The sequence below is a fragment of the Orcinus orca genome, chromosome 2 (assembly GCF_937001465.1).
Source record: "Orcinus orca chromosome 2, mOrcOrc1.1, whole genome shotgun sequence".
Lineage (NCBI taxonomy): Eukaryota > Metazoa > Chordata > Mammalia > Artiodactyla > Delphinidae > Orcinus > Orcinus orca.
In genome coordinates this window covers 43902485-43916813 of record NC_064560.1, presented here as the reverse complement: position 1 = coordinate 43916813, position 14329 = coordinate 43902485, and the positions used below count along the sequence as shown (strand labels likewise).

The following is a 14329-nucleotide window of genomic DNA, read 5'->3' as shown; positions in this document are numbered from 1 at the left end:
GAGAACTGGGAGCCTGGTTATGCTGATGGGCGGGATGTAAATTGCCAACAGCCACTCTGGAGAAGTGTATGGTGTTTCCTGAAACATTTAAAAAACAAAGCAACAGAGCCTAGGGCACTTCCACTTATGGTCCTATAGCTTAGGGAAATTAAAATCAAAAAGACACAGCCACCCCAAATTTAGGGATGGCTCTGTTTACAAGAACCTCGTTTACAGTACAAGTTCAATATTGCAGAAAGCGAAAAATGGATAAAGAAGTTGTGGTACTTACGAACAATGCAATATCACTCAGCAATGAAATCTATGTCATCAGGCCCGTAGCAGCATAATGAGTGGATTCAGCTACGATGATCCTAAGTGAAATAAGTCACACAGAAAAAGAAACATCATAAGATACCACTAATACACGGAATGTAAACTTGGCTACACAGGATCTGAATTACAAAACAGAACAGAGTCTCAAATGTAGAAAACCAACTTATGCTTGCTTAAGGGGAAAGGTGAGTTCGGGTGCTGCATAAAACCAGAGATTGAAATGAGCACAGATACCGTTCCATAAGCCAAATATGTAATAGACAAGAGCTACTCCTTGCTCAACGAAGTGGACACAACACCCCATATTAAACGCCTAAGAATATACCTGACTAGTAAGAATCTTAAAACCTATGGATTTATATGTCTCCGAAAGAGAATCAAGCGTGTGCACAGCGGCATAAACGCAGCAGCGATAGGATTTGTGAGGTTCGGTGAGCAAATGCAGACCCTTTGAAGTCATATTGCATATTACCCATTCCATGGGTCTCAACTCTCCAGGTTTAAGGGATTCTTCCTTCAGCTAAAACATGCATGTGGAACCCAGAGTATGATCCACCATGTGATGGGGAAACGTGTTCAAATGTGTCTCAGCTTTCGTCCCATGGTACTCGGGTGCAACATTCCAGACGCTCTACTAACACTCTCCCCACTTGGAGAGTCACTGCCTTTAACCTCCTGTTTGGCCCAGTTTGCAATTTCTGCGTAAGATGAACAGGAATAGGGGGAACCAATGAGAGACTAGCTGGAGGTGTCTGGACGGGAAATTTAACTCTCATTTCCCACCAGGAAGAGGAATTAACCAAAGGCTCAGCGTGCCATGCCGGAACCACACTAGGGCCTGAAGCAATCATGCGGTGTTGCGGCCAGCTCACAAGAAAGCGCGTTGAAGAAAGGAGCTCAGGGGCACTGTAATTCACAAACCTGCAGAGTTATAAATGACAGCTATCGTCCAAAAATATATTGAAGTAAGGCTGCCAAGAGGACTTGAAAGTGGGGCAGAATTGCAGGAAACCGATTTCAGGAGGTAGACTGGAATTGCATTTAAAGCATAAGAAAACAGGCAGAACGTCCACAATGATGCACTTGGCCAAAAAGGGCGTATGCGTTTTTTCCTGAATATATTCAGGAAAAAACCCATACGCCCTTTTTGGCCAACCAAGCAAGCTTGCAAAGGAAATCTGCACTACAATGAAGTCTCACTTCCCCCCAGTCAAAAGGGCCATCTGAAAAAAGTGTAAAATCCAGAAAGGCAGGACAGGCCATGGAGAACTGGGAGCCTTGTTATGCTGATGGGCGGGATATAAATTGCCAACAGCCACTCTGGAGAAGTGTGTGGTGTTTCCTGAAACATCTAAAAAACAAAGCAACAGAGCCTAGGGCACTTCCACTTATGGTCCTATAGCTTAAGGAAATTAAAATCAAAAAGACACAGCCACCCCAAAGTTTGGGACGGCTCTGTTTACAAGAACCTCGTTTACGGTACAAGATCAATATTGCAGAAAGCGAAAAATGGATAAAGAAGTTGGGATACTTACGTACAATGCAATATCACTCAGCAATGAAATCTATGTCACCAGGCCAGTAGCAGCATAATGAGTGGATTCAGGTACAATGATTCTAAGTGAAATAAGTCACACAGAAAAAGAAACATCATAAGATATCACTAATACACGGAATGTAAACTTGGCTACACAGGAACTGAATTACAAAACAGAACAGGGTCTCAAATGTAGAAAACCAACTTATGCTTGCTTAAGGGGAAAGGTGAGTTGGGGTGCTGCATAAAACCAGAGATTGAAATGAGCACAGATACCGTTCCATAAGCCAAATATGTAATAGACAAGAGCTACTCCTTGCTCAACGAAGTGGACACAACACCCCATATTAAACCCCTAAGAATATACCTGACTAGTAAGAATCTTGAAACCTATGGATTTATATGTCTCCGAAAGAGAATCAAGCATGTGTACAGCGGCATAAACGCAGCAGTGATAGGATTTGTGAGGTTTGGGATCAAATGCAGACCCTTTGAAGTCATATTGCATGTTACCCATTCCATGGGTCTCAACTCTCCAGGATTAAGGGATTCTTACTTCAGCTAAAACATGCATGTGGAACCCAGAGTATGATCCACCGTGTGATCGGGAAACATGTTTAAATATGTCTCTGTTTTCGTCCCCTGGTACACCGGTGCAACATTCAAGACGCTTTACTAACACTCTCCCCACTTGGAGAGTCAGTGCCTTTAACCTCCTGTTTGGCCCAGTTTGCAATTTCTGCGGAAAATGAACAAGAATAGGGAGAACCAATGAGAGACTAGCTGGAGGTGTCTGGACGGGCAAATTTAACTCTCATTTCCCACCAGGAAGAGGAATTAACCAAACGCTCAGCGTGCTATGCTGGAACCACACTTGGGCCTGAAGCAATCTTGCGGTATTGCGGCCAGCTCACAAGAAAGCGAGTTGAAGAAAGGAGCTCAGGGGCACTGTAACTCACAACCTGCAGAGTTATAAATGACAGCTATCGTCCAAAAATATATTCAAGTAAGGCTGCCAAGAGGACTTGAAAGTGGGGCAGAATTGCAGGAAACCGATTTCAGGAGGTAGACTGGAATTGCATGTAAAGCATAGGAAAAGAGGCAGAACGTCCACAATGATGAACTTGGCCAAAAAGGGCGTATGCGTTTTTTCCCGAATATATTCAGGAAAAAATGCATACACACTTTTTGGCCAACCAAGCAAGCCTGCAAAGGAAATCTTCACTACAATGAAGTCTCACTGCGCCCCAGTCAAAAGGGCCATCTGAAAAACGTGTAAAATCCAGAAAGGCAGGACAGGCCATGGAGAACTGGGAGCCTTGTCATGCTGATGGGCGGGATGTAAATTGCCAAGAGCCACTCTGGAGAAGTGTATGGTGTTTCCTGAAACATCTACAAAACAAAGCAACAGCGCCTAGGGCACTTCCACTTATGGTCCTATAGCTTAGGGAAATTAAAATCAAAAAGACACAGCCACCCCAAAGTTTGGACCAGCTCTGTTTACAAGAACCTCATTTACGGTACAAGTTCAATATCGCAGAAATGAAAAAATGGATAAAGACGTTGTGCTACTTACGTACAATGCAATATCACTCAGCAATGAAATCTATGTCATCAGGCCTGTAGCAGCATAATGAGTGGATTCAGGTACGATGATTCTAAGTGAAATGAGTCACACAGAAAAAGAAACATCAAAAGGTATCACTAGTACACGGAATGTAAACTTGGCTACACAGGAACTGAATTACAAAACAGAACAGGGTCTCAAATGTAGAAAACCAACTTATGCTTGCTTAAGGGGAAAGGTGAGTTGGGGTGCTGCATAAAACCAGAGATTGAAATTAGCACAGATACCGTTCCATAAGCCAAATATGTAATAGACAAGAGCTACTCCTTGCTCAACGAAGTGGACGCAACACCCCATATTAAACGCCTAAGAATATACCTGACTAGTAAGAATCTTAAAACCTATGGATTTATACGTCTCCGAAAGAGAATCAAGCGTGTGTACAGTGGCATAAACGCAGCAGTGATAGGATTGGTGAGGTTCGGTGAGCAAATGCAGACCCTTTGAAGTCATATTGCATGGTACCCATTCCATGGGTCTCAACTCTCCAGGTTTAATGGATTCTTGCTTCAGCTAAAACATGCATGTGTAACCCAGAGTATGATCCACCGTGTGATCGGGAAACATGTTCAAATGTGTCTCAGTTTTTGTCCTCTGGTACTTGGGTGCAACATTTCAGATGCTTTAGTAACACTCTGCCCACTTGGAGAGTCAGGGCCTTTAACCTCCTGTTTGGCCCAGTTTGCAATTTCTGCGGAAGATGAAGAGGAATAGGGATAACCAATGAGAGACTAGCTGCAGGTGTCTGGACGGGCAAATTTAACTCTCATTTCTAACCGGGAAGAGGAATTAACCAAAGGCAGAGACTGCCGTGCCAGAACCACACTAGGCCCTGAAGCAATCCTGTGGTGTTGCGGCCAGCTCACAAGAAAGCGAGTTGAAGAAAGGAGCTCAGGGACACTGTAATTCACAAACCTGCAGAGTTATAAATGACAGCTATCGTCCAAAAATATATTGAAGTAAGGCTGCCAAGAGGACTTGAAAGCGGGGCAGAATTGCAGGAAACCGATTTCAGGAGGTAGAATGGAATTGCTTTTAAAGCATAGGAAAAGAGGCAGAACGTCCACAATGATGCACTTGGCCAAAAAGGGCGTATGCATTTTATCCTGAATATATTCAGGAAAAACGCATACGCACTTTTTGGCCAACCAAGCAAGCTTGCAAAGGAAATCTGCACTACAATGAAGTCTCACTTCCCCCTGGTCAAAAGGGCCATCTGAAAAATGTGTAAAATCCAGAAAGGCAGGACAGGCCATGGAGAACTGGGAGCCTTGTTATGCTGATAAGCGGGATGTAAATTGCCAACAGCCACTCTGGAGAAGTGTATGTTGTTTCCTGAAACATCTAAAAAACAAAGCAACAGAGCCTACGGCACTTCCACATATGGTCCTATAGCTTAGGGAAATTAAAATCAAAAAGACACAGCCACCCCAATGTTTGGGACGCCTCTGTTTACAGGAACCTCGAATACGGTACAAGTTCAATATCGCAGAAAGCGAAAAATGGATAAAGAAGTTGTGGTAATTACGTACAATGCAATATCACTCAGCAATGAAATCCATGTCATCAGGCCCATAGCAGCATAATGAGTGGATTCAGGTACGATGATTCTAAGTGAAATAAGTCACACAGGAAAAAGAAACATCATAAGATATCACTAATACACGGAATGTAAACTTGGCTACACAGGAACTGAATTACAAACCAGAACAGGGTCTGAAATGTAGAAAACCAAATTATGCTTGCTTAAGGGGAAAGGTGATTTGGGGTGCTGCATAAAACCAGAGATTGAAATTAGCACAGATACTGTTCCATAAGCCAAATATGTAATAAACAAGAGCTACTCCTTGCTCAACGAAGTGGACTCAACACCCCATATTAAACGCCTAAGAATATACCTGACTAGTAAGAATCTTAAAACCTATGGATTTATATGTCTCCGAAAGAGAATCAAGCATGTGTACAGTGGTATAAACGCAGCAGTCATAGGATTGGTGAGGTTCGGTGAGCAAATGCAGACCCTTAGAAGTCATATTGCATGGTACCCATTCCATGGGTCTCAACTCTTCAGGTTTAAGGGATTCTTCCTTCAGCTAAAACATGCATGTGGAACCCAATGTATGATCCACCATGTGATCGGGAAACGTTTTCAAATGTGTCTCAGTTTTTGTCCTCTGGTACTTGGGTGCAACATTTCAGATGCTTTACTAACACTCTCCCCACTTGGAGAGTCAGTGCCTTTAACCTCTTGTTTGGCCCAGTTGCAATTTCTGCGGAAGATGAACAGGAATACGGAGAACCAATGAGAGACTAGCTGGAGGTGTCTGGACGGGCAAATTTAACTCTCATTTCCCACCAGGAAGAGGAATTAACCAAAGGCTCAGCCTGCCGTGCCGGAACCACACTAGGTCCTGAAGCAATCCTGCGGTGTTGCGGCCAGCTCACAAGAAGCGAGTTGAAGAAAGGAGTTCAGGCAGACTGTAATTCACAAACCTGCAGAGTTATAAATGACAGCTATCATCCAAAAATATATTGAAGTAAGGCAGCCAAGAGGACTTGAAAGTGGGGCAGAATTGCAGGAAACTGATTTCAGGAGGTAGACTGGAATTGCATTTAAAGCATAGAAAAAGAGGCAGAACGTCCACAATGATGCACTTGGCCAAAAAGGGCGTATGCGTCTTTTTCGGAATATATTCAGTAAAAACGCATAGGTCCTTTTTGGCCAATCAAGCAAGCTTGCAAAGGAAATCTGCACTACAATGAAGTCTCACTTCCCCCAGTTCAAAAGGGCCATCTGAAAAAAGTGTAAAATCCAGAAAGGCAGGACAGGCCATGGAGAACTGGGAGCCTTGTTATGCTGATGGGCGGGATGTAAATTGCCAACAGCCATTCTGGAGAAGTGTATGGTGTTTCCTGAAACATCTAAAAAACAAAGCAACAGAGCCTATGACACTTCCACTTATGGTCCTATGGCTTAGGGAAATTAAAATAAAAAAGACACAGCTACCCCAAAGTTAGGGACAGCTCTGTTTACAAGAACCCTGTTTACGGTACAAGTTCAATAGCGCGGAAAGCGAAAAATGGATGAAGAGTTTGTGGTACTTACGTACAATGCAATATCACTCAGCAATGAAATCTATGTCATCAGGCCCGTAGCAGCATAATGAGTGGATTCAGGTACGATGATTCTAAGGGAAATAAGTCACACAGAAAAAGAAACATCATAAGATATCACTAATACACGGAATGTAAACTTGGCTACACAGGAACTGAATTACAAAACAGAACAGGGTCTCAAATGTAGAAAACCAACTTATGCTTGCTTAAGGGGAAAGGTGAGTTGGGGTGATGCATAAAACCAGAGATTGAAATGAGCACAGATACCGTTCCATAAGCCAAATATGTAATAGACAAGAGCTACTCCTTGCTCAATGAAGTGGACACAACACCTCATATTAAACGCCTAAGAATATACCTGACTAGTAAGAATCTTAAAACCTATGGATTTATATGTCTCCAAAAGAGAAAGAAGTGTGTGTACAGCGGCATAAACGCAGCAGTGATAGGATTGGTGAGCTTCGGTGAGCAAACGTAGACCGTTTGAAGTCATATTGCATGGTACCCATTCCATGGGTCTCAACTCTCCAGGTTTAAGGGATTCTTCCTTCAGCTAAAACATGCATGTGGAACCCAGAGTATGATCCACCGTGTGATCGGGAAACATGTTCAAATGTGTCTCAGTTTTTGTCCCCTGGTACTCGGGTGCAACATTCCATACACTTTACTAACACTCTCCCCACTTGGAGAGTCAGTGCCTTTAACCTCCTGTTTGGCCCAGTTTGCAAATTCTGCGGAAGATGAAGAGGAATAGGGAGAACCAATGAGAGACTAGCCGGAGGTGTCTGGATGGGCAAATTTAACTCTCATTTCCCACCAGGGAGAGGAATTAACAAAAGGCTCAGCGTGCCGTGCTGGAACCACACTAGGGCCTGAAGCAATCCTGCGGTGTTGCGGCCAGCTCACAAGAAATCGAGTTGAAGAAAGGAGCTCAGGGGCACTGTAATTCACAATCCTGCAGAGTTAAAAATGACAGCTATCGTCCAAAAATATATTGAAGTAAGGCTGCCAAAAGGACTTGAATGTTGGGCAGAATTGCAGGAAACCGATTTCAGGAGGTAGACTGGAATTGCATTTAAAGCATAGGAAAAGAGGCAGAACGTCCACAATGATGCACTTTGCCAAAAAGGGCGTATGCGTTTTTTCCTGAATATATTCAGGAAAAAACGCATACGCCCTTTTTGGCCAACCAAGCAAGCTTGCAAAGGAAATCTGCACTACAATGAAGTCTCACTTCCCCCGGTCAAAAGGGCCATCTCAAAAAAGTGTAAAATCCAGAAAGGCAGGACAGGCCATGGAGCACTGGGAGCCTTGTTATGCTGATGGGAGTGATGTAATTTGCCAACACCCACTCTGGAGAAGTTTATGGTGTTTCCTGAAACATCTAAAAAACAAAGCAACAGAGCCTATGGCATTTCCACTTATGGTCCTATAGCTTAGGGAAATTAAAATCAAAAAGACACAGCCACCCCAAACTTTGCGACAGCTCTGTTTACAAGAACCTCGTTTACGGTAGAAGTTCAATATCACAGAAAGAAAAAAATGGATAAAGAAGTTGTGGTACTTACGTACAATGCAATATCACTCAGCAATGAAATCTATTTCATCAGGCCCATAGCAGCATAATGAGTGGATTCAGGTACGATGATTCTAAGTGAAATAAGTCACACAGAAAAAGAAACATCATAAGATATCACTAATACACGGAATGTACACTTGGCTACACAGGAACTGAATTACAAAACAGAACAGGGTCTCAAATGTAGAAAACCAACTTATGCTTGCTTAAGGGAAAGGTGAGCTGGGGTGCTGCATAAAACCAAAGATTGAAATTAGCACAGATACCGTTCCATAAGCCAAAAATGTAATACACAAGAGCTACTCCTTGCTCAACGAAGTGGACTCAACACTCCATATTAAACACCTAAGAATATACCTGACTAGTAAGAATCTAAAACCTATGGATTTATATGTCTCTGAAAGAGAATCAAGGATGTGTACAGCGGCATAAACACAGCAGTGATAGGATTTGTGAGGTTCGGTGAGCAAATGCAGACCCTTTGAAGTCATATTGCATGGTACCCATTCCATGGGTCTCAACTCTCCAGGTTTAAGGGATTCTTCCTTCAGCTAAAACATGCATGAGGAACCCAGAGTATGATCCACCGTGTGATCGGAATACGTGTTTAATGTGTCTCAGTTTTCATTCCCTGGTACTCGGGTGCAACATTCCAGATGCTTTACTAACACACTCCCCACTTGGAGAGTTAGTGCCTTTAACCTCCTGTTTGGCTCAGTTCGCAGTTTCTGCGGAAGATGAACAGCAATAGGGAGAACCAATGAGAGACTAGCTGGAGGTGTCTGGATGGGCAAATTTAACTCTCATTTCCCACCCGGAAGAGGAATTAACCAACGGCTCAGCATGCCGTGCTGGAACCACACTAGGGCCTGAAGCAATCATGCGGTGTTGCGGCCAGCTCACAAGAAAGCTAGTTGAAGAAAGGAGCTCAGGGGCACTGTAATTCACAAACCTGCAGAGTTATAAATGACAGCTATCGTCCAAAAATATATTGAAGTGAGGCTGCCAAGAGGACTCGAAAGCGGGGCAGAATTGCAGGAAACCGATTTCAGGAGGTAGACTGGAATTGCAATTAAACCATAGGAAAAGAGGCAGAACGTCCAAAATGATGCACTTGGCCAAAAAGTGTATTTGCGTTTTTTCCTGAATATATTCAGGAAAAAACGCATAAGCCCTTTTTGGCCAACCAAGCAAGCTTGCAAAGGAAATCTGCACTACAATGAAGTCTCACTTCCCCCCGGTCAAAAGGGCCATCTGAAAAAAGTGTAAAATCCAGAAAGGCAGGACAGGCCATGGAGAACTGGGAGCCTTGTTATGCTGATGGGCAGGATGTAATTTGCCAACAGCCACTCTGGAGAAGTGTATGGTGTTTCCTGAAACATCTAAAAAACAAAGCAACAGAGCCTAGGGCACTTCCACTTATGGTCCTATAGCTTAGGGAAATTGAAATCAAAAACACACAGCCACCCCAAAGTTCGGGACGGCTCTGTTTACAAGAACCTCGTTTACAGTACAAGTTCAATATCTCAGAAAGCAAAAAATGGATAAAGAAGTTGTGGTACTTACGTACAATGCAATATCACTCAGCAATGAAATCTATGTCATCAGGCCCGTAGCAGCATAATGAGTGGATTCAGATATGATGATTCTAAGTGAAATAAGTCACAGAGAAAAAGAAACATCATAAGATATCACTAATACATGGAATGTAAACTTGGCTACACAGGAACTAAATTACAAAACAGAACAGGGTCCCAAATGTAGAAAAACAACTTATGCTTGCTTAAGGGGAAAGGTGAGTTGGGGTGCTGCATAAAACTAGAGATTAAAATTAGCACAGATACCATTCCATAAGCCAAATATGTAATAGACAAGAGCTACTCCTTGCTCAACGAAGTGGACACAACACCTCATATTAAACGCCTAAGAATATACCTGACTAGTAAGAATCTTAAAACCTATGGATTTATATGTCTCCAAAAGAGAATCAAGTGTGTGTACAGTGGCATAAACGCAGCAGTGATAGTATTGGTGAGGTTCGGTGAGCAAATGCAGACCATGTGAAGTCGTATTGCATGGTCCCATTCCATGTGTCTCAACTCTCCAGGTTTAAGGGATTCTTCCTTCAGCTAAAACATGCTTGTGGAACCCAGAGTATGACCCACCGTGTGATCGGGAAACGTGTTCAAATGTGTCTCAGTTTTTGTCCCCTGGTACTCGGGTGCAACATTCCAGACGCTTTACTAACACTCTCCCCACTTGGAGAGTCAGTGCCTTTAACCTCCTGTTTGGAACAGTTTGCCATTTCTGGGGAAGATGAACAGAAATAGGGAGAACCAATGAGAGACTAGTTGAAGGTGTCTGGATGGGCAAATTTAACTCTCATTTGCCACCAAGAAGAGGAATTAACCAAAGGCTCAGCATGCCATGCCAGAACCACACTAGGGCCTGAAGCAATCCTGCGGTGTTGCGGCCAGCTCACAAGAAAGCGAGTTGAAGAAAGGAGCTCAGGGACACTGTAATTCACAAACCTGCAGAGTTATAAATGACAGCTATCATCCAAAAATATATTGAAGTGAGGCTGCCAAGAGGACTCAAAAGCGGGGCAGAATTGCAGGAAACCGATTTCAGGAGGTAGACTGGAATTGCAGGTAAAGCATAGGAAAAGAGGCAGAACGTCCACAATGATGCACTTGGACAAAAAGGGCATTTGCGTTTTTTCCTGAATATATTCAGGAAAAAACGCACACGCGCTTTTTGGCCAACCAAGCAAGCTTGCAAATGAAATCTGCACTACAATGAAGTCTCACTGCCCCCCGGTCAAAGGGCCATCTGAAAAAAGTGTAAAATCCAGAAAGGCAGGACAGGCCATGGAGAACTGGGAGCCTTGTTATGCTGATGGGCGGGATGTAAATTGCCAACAGCCACTCTGGAGAAGTGTATGGTGTTTCCTGAAACATCCAAAAAACAAAGCAACAGAGCCTAGGGCACTTCCACTTATGGTCCTATAGCTTAGGGAAATTAAATTCAAAAAGACACAGCCACCCCAAAGTTTGGGCCGGCTCTGTTTACAAGAACCTCATTTACGGTACAAGTTCAATGTCACAGAAAGTGAAAAATGGATAAAGAAGTTGTGGTATTTACGTATAATGCAATATCACTCAGCAATGAAATCTATGTCATCAGGCCCATAGCAGCATAATGAGTGGATTCAGGTACGATGATTCTAAGTGAAATAAGTCACACATAAAAAGAAACATCATAAGGTATCACTAATACACGGAATGTAAACTTGGCTACACAGGAACTGAATTACAAAACAGAACAGGGTCTCAAATGTAGAAAACCAACTTATGCATGCTTAAGGGGAAAGGTGAGTTGGGGTGCTGCATAAAACCACAGATTGAAATTAGCACACATACCGTTCCATAAGCCAAATATGTAATAGACAAGAACTACTCCTGCTCAACGAAGTGGACACAACACCACATATTAAACGCCTAAGAATATACCTGACTAGTAAGAATCTTAAAACCTATGGATTTATATGTCTCCAAAAGAGAATCAAGCGTGTGTACAGCGGTATAAACGCAGCAGTGATAGGATTGGTGAGGTTCAGTGAGCAAATGCAGACCCTTTGAAGTCATATTGCATGGTACCCATTCCATGGGTCTCAACTCTTCAGGTTTAAGCGATTCTTCCTTCAGCTAAAATATGCATGTGCAACCCAAAGTATGATCCACCGTGTGATCGGGAAACATGTTCAAATGTGTCTCAGTTTTCGTCCGCTGGTACTTGGGTGCAACATTCCAGATGCTTTACTAACACTCTGCCCACTTGGAGAGTCAGTGCCTTTAACCTCCTGTTTGGCCCAGTTTGCAATTTCTGCGGAAGATGAACAGGAATAGGTAGAACCAATGAGAGACTACCTGGAGGTGTCTGGACGGGCAAATTTAACTCTCATTTCCCACCAGGAAGAGGAATTAACCAAAGGCAGAGACTGCCGTGCCGGAACCACACTAGGGCCTGAAGCAATCCTGCGGTGTTGCGGCCAGCTCACAAGAAAGCGAGTTGAAGAAAGGAGCTCAGGGGCACTGTAATTCACAAACCTGCAGAGTTATAAATGTCAGCTATCGTCCAAAAATAAATTGAAGTGAGGCTGCCAAGAGGAGTTGAAAGCGGGGCAAAATTGCAGGAAACCGATTTCAGGAAGGAGACTGGAATTGCATTTAAAGCATAGGAAAAGAGGCAGAACATCCACAATGATGCACTTGGCAAAAAAGGGCGTATGCGTTTTTTCCTGAATATATTCAGGAAAAAACGCATACGCACTTTTTGGCCAACCAAGCAGGCTTGCAAAGGAAATCTGCACTACAATGAAGTCTCACTTCCCCCCGGTCAAAAGGGCCATCTGAAAAAAGTGTAAAATCCAGAAAGGCAGGACAGGCCATGGAGAACTGGGAGCCTTGTTATGCTGATGGGAGCGATGTAATTTGCCAACACCCACTCTGGTGAAGTGTATGGTGTTTCCTGAAACACCTAAAAAACAAAGCAACAGAGCCTACGGCATTTCCACATATGGTCCTATAGCTTAGGGAAATTAAAATCAAAAAGACACAGCCACCCCAAATTTTGGGATAGCTCTGTTTACAAGAACCTCAAATACGGTACAAGTTCAATATCATAGAAAGCGAAAAATGGATAAAGAAGTTGTGGTACTTACGTACAATGCAATATCACTCAGCAATGAAATCTATGTCATCAGGCCCGTAGCAGCAAAATGAGTGGATTCAGGTACGATGATTCTAAGTAAAATAAGTCACAGAGAAAAAGAAACATCATAAGATATCACTAATACACGGAATGTAAACTTGGCTACACAGGAACTGAATTACAAAACAGAACAGGGTCTGAAATGTAGAAAACCAAGTTATGCTTGCTTAAGGGGAAAGGTGAGTTGAGGTGCTGCATAAAACCAGAGATTGAAATTAGCACAGATACCGTTCCATAAGCCAAATATATAATAGACAAGAGCTACTCCTTGCTCAACGAAGTGGACTCAACACCACATATTAAACGCCTAAGAATATACCTGACTAGTAAGAATCTTAAAACCTATGGATTTATATGTCTCCGAAAGAGAATAAAGCGTGTGTACAGTGGTATAAACGCAACAGTGATAGGACTGGTGAGGTTCAGTGAGCAAATGCAGACCCTTTGAAGTCATATTGCATGGTACCCAATCCATGGGTCTCAACTCTTCAGGTTTAAGGGATTCTTCCTTCAGCTAAATCATGCATGTGGAACCCAAAGTATGATCCACCATGTGATCGGGAAACATGTTCAAATGTGTCTCAGTTTTTGTCCTCTGGTACTTGGGTGCAACATTTCAGATGCTTTACTAACACTCTGCCCACTTGGAGAGCCAGTGCCTTTAACCTCCTGTTTGGCCCAGTTTGCAATTTCTGCGGAAGATGAACAGGAATAGGGATAACCAATGAGAGACTAGCTGCAGGTGTCTGGACGGGCAAATTTAACTCTCATTTCCAACCAGGAAGAGGAATTAACCAAAGGCAGAGACTGCCGTGCCAGAACCACACTAGGCCCTGAAGCAATCCTGTGGTGTTGCGGCCAGCTCACAAGAAATCGAATTGAAGAAAGGAGCTCAGGGACACTGTAATTCACAAACCTGCAGAGTTATAAATGACAGCTATCGTCCAAAAATATATTGAAGTAAGGCTGCCAAGAGGACTTGAAAGCGGGGCAGAATTGCAGGAAACCGATTTCAGGAGGTAGAATGGAATTGCTTTTAAAGCATAGGAAAAGAGGCAGAACGTCCACAATGATGCACTTGGCCAAAAAGGGCGTATGCATTTTATCCTGAATATATTCAGGAAAAACGCATACGCACTTTTTGGCCAACCAAGCAAGCTTGCAAAGGAAATCTGCACTACAATGAAGTCTCACTTCCCCCTGGTCAAAAGGGCCATCTGAAAAATGTGTAAAATCCAGAAAGGCAGGACAGGCCATGGAGAACTGGGAGCCTTGTCATGTTGATAAGCGGGATGTAAATTGCCAACAGCCACTCTGGAGAAGTGTATGTTGTTTCCTGAAACATCTAAAAAACAAAGCAACAGAGCTTACGGCACTTCCA

At 43.2% G+C, this 14329-nt stretch overlaps 1 long non-coding RNA gene across 2 annotated transcripts in view; it reads right to left on the bottom strand.

Moving 5' to 3' along the window:
- LOC125963531 (uncharacterized) overlaps positions 1-14329 on the bottom strand; it is a 1468791-nt gene that overhangs the window by 256951 nt on the left and 1197511 nt on the right. Inside the window, exon 4 of one of the 2 annotated variants that reach the window (XR_007475589.1) lies at positions 12959-12980. The exons of the other annotated variant lie outside the window; for it this stretch is intronic. This is a non-coding gene — a long non-coding RNA (uncharacterized LOC125963531). Of the gene's footprint in view, positions 1-12958; positions 12981-14329 lie in introns of those variants that run through there. 2 annotated transcript variants of the gene reach the window in all.